This window comes from Gopherus evgoodei, chromosome 2, assembly GCF_007399415.2.
Source record: "Gopherus evgoodei ecotype Sinaloan lineage chromosome 2, rGopEvg1_v1.p, whole genome shotgun sequence".
Classification (NCBI taxonomy): Eukaryota; Metazoa; Chordata; order Testudines; family Testudinidae; genus Gopherus; species Gopherus evgoodei.
This window is the reverse complement of record NC_044323.1, coordinates 258,936,369-258,942,542: the sequence shown is the minus strand read 5'-3', so window position 1 is coordinate 258,942,542 and position 6,174 is coordinate 258,936,369. Positions and strand designations below refer to the sequence as shown.

General features: G+C 48.3%; 1 long non-coding RNA gene across 1 annotated transcript in view; it reads right to left on the bottom strand.

Annotated features, from left to right (window-relative positions):
* Window positions 1–3,944: 3,944 nt before the first annotated feature.
* The window catches only part of LOC115647014, a 143,606-nt gene continuing 141,376 nt past the window's right edge, over window positions 3,945–6,174 (bottom strand). The window contains exon 3 of the long non-coding RNA XR_003999189.1: window positions 3,945–4,433. This is a non-coding gene — a long non-coding RNA (uncharacterized LOC115647014). The remainder of the gene's footprint in view (window positions 4,434–6,174) is intronic.

Here is a 6,174-nt window from a genome sequence, read left to right as displayed (position 1 = left end):
AACAGACCTCTGAGAGTTGTTCATCCACCCCTTCCAGCACCAGGGCCCCAGTCCTGCAACTTCTTGCTCATAGGCAGACTGGTGAGCTCTGGATGACTTCAGTGCAACTGCAGCTGTTTGCATACAAGAAGTTGCAAAATCAGGTCCAAAGTTTGCCAAGTGCTTTGGGATCCTTGGTGCTGGGGGGGGGGGCAGAGAGAGGCAATATGAAACATAAATAGTTATCACATTGAAATACTATTCATAGCTTAGTGTCAAATTCCACTTGGTTAAGTTCTCTGAATGTCAGTTTTACTATTTAAACATGTTTTGAGCTGGAGTCATGGTTTCTGGCTGTATTGCAGATACCCACAATGAGACCCTTGAGAGAAAAGGAGGAACTGCCCCCTCTTCCCTCCCCCACCCCCCGCCTAACCTTACAGCAAAACTCAATTGTCACTATTTTTTTAAGAGACTCATTGAAGTTTAACCTTTTGGGACTGGGTAGTGAAGCTGCCTTGCTGCTAATGCTAAACGGTTTAGCACTAGTAGGTTTAATTCCAGCTCCCACTGCCAAAAGGAACTGGAGAATCTTGTCTAAGTACATAGGTAGTATTGCCCATAAAGTTCTAGCAATCTTTTCGTAAATGAGACTTCTTCCACTTAAAGGCTTTGACATATCATTGGCCCAGATTGAAGTTATGCTGCACAATATATCCTCCTCCCATTGCCCTTCTGCTGCTTCTCTCTGCCTCTTTCCTTCCCATTCTGCTATCCCTTTCTCCCCACCCATATCCTCTCACCTTGCACTCTCCTCTTCTTGTTTCCTTTATTGGCCATTTTCTGTTTCTCAGGGTATATGTATGCTACAAAATTAGGTGGATTTAATATAAGTTGATTTTTTAGAATTTGATTTGATACAGTCGATTGTGTGTGTCCCCACTTAAGACCATTAAGTCGGCGGAGTGCATCCACAGTACAGAGGCTAGCATCGACTTTCAGAACGGTGCACTGTGGGTAGCTATCCCACAATTCCCGCAGTCTCTGCCACCCATTGGAATTCTGGGTTGAGCTCCCAATGCCCGATGGGGCAAAAACATTGTCGCAGGTGGTTCTGGGTACATCAGCCTCCCACTCCATCCATGAAAGCAATGGCAAAAAATCGTTTCTTACCTTCTTTAATGGGTTATCTGTGCAGACGACATATCATGGCAAGCATGGAGCCCGCTCAGCTCACTGTCAATGTACATCTCCTGGGTGCTGCTGGCAGACGTGGTACTGCAGGGCTTCACAGCAGCAGCTCCGTGCCTTTGCAAGTTAGCGAAGATGGTTAGTAGCCGTATTTTACTGTCTACTGCTGTCTCCTGGTTCCTTCTGGCCGGCCTTGGTGAGGTCAGTCGGGAGCTCCTGGGCAGACATGGGTGCTCCTGGCTGGTCTTGGTGAGGTTGGTCAGGGGTTCCTGGACATTAAATGGGAGTGACTCCAGGTCATTCCCTTCTTTAAGTTTTGTCTAATGGAGATTCGGTCCTGCCTGGAATATCAGGCAAGCCTACCAAATAACCAGAGAGGCAAACAGCCGTTCTGGGTCAGAACCCCAGGTGTCCCACTTCTATGATGAGCTGCATGCTATTCTGGGAGGGGAGGACCTTCAACTACTCCACCCCTGTGCTTCCCTCCTCCCCTACCCCTCCCAGGCTACCTTGGCAGTTATCCCCCCATTTGTGTGATGAATTAATAAAGAATGCATGAATTTGAAACAATGATTTTATTGCCTCTGCAAGGAGAGAACAAATGTGGAAGGGAAGGGGAGGGCGGTGAGATTACAGGGAAGTAGAGTGAACCACCATTCTGCACTTGCTCAGCCTATAGCTGAACTGCTCTTTACTGCTGTCCATGCTTCATGAGTCATGGGAGCAAGGGGTAGGTGCATCTCTGTGGTGCTGCCAACTGGGAGAGCAGCCAAAGGCAGAAGCCTCCAGCTGGCATGGTATTCCACGCAGGACTGAATCTCCATGAGATGAAACTGAAAGAAAAGAATGACCTGGAGTCATTCCCATTTTTGTCCATGCGCCCTTGACCAACCTACTAAGGCTGGTCAGGAGCACCCATGTCTGCCCAGGCACCCCCGACCAACATAACCGAGGCGGCCAGGAGCACTCACGGGGGGACGATGATGGCTAGCAATCGTATTGTACAATCTGCTGTCCGCAGGGCAAGGCAAGGGGATGCTGCTGTGCAGTACTGCGTCTGCCAGCAGCACTCAGGAGACATACGGTGACAGCTGAGCAGGCTCCATGCTTGCCGTGGTATGTCGTCTGCACGGATAACCCAGGAAAAAGGCAAGAAACAATTTTTTGCCATTGTTTCATGGGGGGGAGAGGGGTGCTGACGACATGTATCCAGAACCACCCACGGCAATGTTTTTGAGCCATCAGGCATTGGGAGCGCAACTCAGAATTCCAATGGGTGGCGGAGACTGCAGGAACAGTACAGTAAGCCAACCCTGTAAGCCATATTGCCAATCGCCCCTCAGTGACAGCAATGGCTGAGAATTGTTTTGCGCCTTTTTTCCGTGCAGACGCCATACTATGGAAAGCATGGAGCCCACTCAGATAGCCACAGCAGTTATGAGCACTGTAAACACCACACACATTATCCTGTAGTGTATGCAGCACCAGCGCAGTGACAAGAGTGATGAGGACATGGACACAGACTTCTCTCAAAGCACGGGCCCTGGCAATTTGGCCATCCTGGTGGCAATGGGGCAGGCTCATTCCATGGAATGCTGATTCTGGGCCCAGGAAACAAGCACAGACTGGTGGGACTGCATAGTGTTGCAGGTCTGGGATGATTCACAGTGGCTGTGAAACTTTCGCATGCGTAAGGGCATTTTCATGGAACTTTGTGACTTGCTTTCCCCTGCCCTGAAGCGCAAGAATACAAAGATGAGAGCAGCCCTCACAGTTGAGAAGCAAGTGGCCATAGCCCTCTTGAAGCTTGCAATGCCAGACAGCTACCGGTCAGTCGGGAATCAATTTGGAGTAGGCAAATCTACTGTGGGGGCTGCTGTGATCCAAGTAGCCAATGCAATCACTGAGCTGCTGCTATCAAGGGTAGTGACTCTCTGGGAAATGTGCAGGTCATAGTGGATGGCTTTGCTGCAGTGGAATTCCCTAACTGTGGTGGGGTGATAGACAGAATACATATCCCTATCTTGGCACCGGACCATCAAGGCAGCCAGTACATAAACTGAAAGGGATACTTTTCAATGGTGCTGCGAGCACTGGTGGATCACAAGGAACATTTCACCAACATCAGCGTGGGATGGCTGGGAAAGGTGCATGACGCTCGCATCTTCAGGAATTCTGGTCTGAACAGCTGGAGAAAGGGACTTACTTCCCAGACCAGAAAATAACCACTGGGGATGTTGAAATGCTTTGTTATCCAAGGCGACCCAGCCTACCCCTTGATGCCATGGCTCATGAAGCCATACACAGGCACCCTGCTGAGCAAGTGCAGAATGGTGGTAGAATGTGCCTTTGGACAATTAAAAGCGCGCTGGTGCAGTTTACTGACTCGGTTAGACCTCAGCGAAACCAATATTCCCAATATTATTACTGCTTGCTCTGTGCTCCATAATATCTGTGAGAGTAAGGGGGAGACATTTATGGCGGGGTGGGAGGTTGAGGCAAATCCCGTGGCGGGTGATTACATGCAGCCAGACACCAGGGCGGTTACAAGAGCACAGCAGAGATGCTTTGAAAACCAGTTTCATGACTTGCCAGGCTACAGGGTGAAAGTTCTGTTTGTTTCTCCTTGATGAAAACCCACCCCCTTAGTTCACTCTGCTTCCCTGTAAGCCAAACACCCTCCCTCCCCTCCTTTGATCATCCCTTGCGGAGGCAATAAAGTCATTGCTGTTTCAAATTCATGCATTCTGTATTAATTCGTCACACAAAGGTAGCCTGGGAGGGGTGGGGGATGAGGGGAGGAGGGAAGGACAAGGCCACACTGCACTTCAAAACTTATTTATTGAATGTCAGCTTTCTGTTACTTGGGCAGTCCTCTGGGGTTGAGTGGTTGGGCGCCCAGAAGCCCCCCCACAGCGTTCTTGGGCGTCTGGGTGAGGAGGCTATGGAACTTAGGGAGGAGGGCTGTTGGCTATGCAGGGGCTGCAGTAGCAGTCTGTGATCCTGCTGCCTGTCCTGCACCTCAGCATACGCCGGAGAATATCAGTTTGATCCTCCAGTAGCCTAAGCGTTGCTTCCTGCCTCCTTTCATCACGCTGATGCCACCTATCATCTTGATCCTGCCACCTGTCCACTGCTCTTTCAGCGTGAAAGGACTGCATGAGCTCAGAGAGCATTTCATCGTGAGTGTCCTTTTTTTGCCTTCTAATCTTTGCTAGCCTCTGGGAGGGAGATGATACGGGGAGCATTTGAAACATTTGCAGCTGCAGCAGGGAAAAAAAAAAGGGAGAGTAGTATTTAAAAAGACACATTTTAAAGAACAATAGGTAGACTCTTTCACGGTGAACCAAGCTGTTAACAGTACATAGCACGTGTGCTTTCTTTACAAGGTCACATTTTGCCTCTTATATTGAGGGCCTGCCAGTTTGGTGTGAGAGATCACACACACAGGGCCGACGGGCAACAGAATTTGGCTTGCAGGTAGACATGATAAGCCACAGTCTTTTGGCTTCTTTAACCTTCATAACATGTGGGAATGGGTTCAAACAGCAGCGCCCTCATGTCCCATACCAAGCACCCATTGGGTTATCCATTTAAAAGGAGGGGCTGCAGTTTTCAGGTTAATGTGCAGCACAAACCCAACTAAACCCCTCCACCCCACCCTATTCTCTGCGATGATCGCTTCACCCCTCCCACCACCATGTGGTGCACAGGATGATTTCTGTTCAGCCACAGTCAAATAGCCCAGCAGGAATGGCCACCTCTGAATGTCCCCTTAATAAAATTCCCCTATTTCAACCAGGTGACCATGAATGATATCACTCTCCTGAGGATAACACAGAGAGATAAAGAACAGATGTTGCTTGAATGCCAGCAAACACTGGGACCATATGCTGCCGTGCTTTATTATGCAATGATTCCAGATTATGTGCTACTGGCCTGGTGTGGTAATGGAGGACAGAATAAGGCTGCCCTCCCCATAAACCTTTTTCAAAGGCTTTAGGTGTTCATCCAGGAGACCTTCATTGAGATGTCCCTGGAGGATTTACGCTCCATCCCCATATACGTTAACAGACTTTTCCAGTAGCTGTACTGGCTGCAAGTGCATCCCAAGTCTTCAGGGCAAATTAATCATTAAACACACTTGCTTTTAAACCATGTACAATATTTACAAAGGTACATTCACCAGAGGTCCCTTTTCTGCCTTCTAGGTCCGGGAGCCCGCCTTCGGTGGGTTGGGAGGGGACTAGATCCAGAGTGAAAAACAATTCCTGGCTGTCGGGGAAAACAGTTTCTCCGCTTGCTTGCTGTGCGCTATCTTCAACCTCCTCCTTATCATCATCTTCCTCGTCCCCATGCAGGGGGGGAAGGAGAACTAAAACTTGGAAGATGCTTATAGAAACTCTGTTTCAGACCCAAGGATACTCCTGTAATTGTTGAAATGTGTTAAAATTCAGTTGTACAATCTGTGGTTGGCCTACTCTGTTTCTGAATGAAAAGAAAACTAAACCCCTTGGTGGTTGGAGGAAAAATGTCACCAGCACTAAAAGATAATGAGAAGTGCATTTGTACTAATGTGAACACTTCAGCACTAAGGATTCAACTCTTGTTATAGTCTGAGCCTGGAGCGTATGCTTAATTGTTCAGAAACACATACGTGGATGTGTGACTTTAATTAAGAGAGATGCAACTGAGCACACGAAAAAATTCTCAGAAAACCATTAGAGCTATATGTCCTCTAGGTTACAGCCACTAGAGGGTGAGAGGATCACACACTTGAGAGAAAGACAGTGGTCCCCATGTTCATTATAGAAGAACAAAGGGTGGGAGTATTATCTACAGCAGCTAATACTGGCAATAGGTGATCTAACTGCCTTGTGGCAAGTCTATTTCTAGCATTGCTGGCACTTGAGTCCTGATCTACCCTGGGTGAAAGGTTTTAGTGCACTTATGGCCTCCAATGAACTTCAAGCCAGAAAAATATTCTTTTTGTGTAAAGAATTC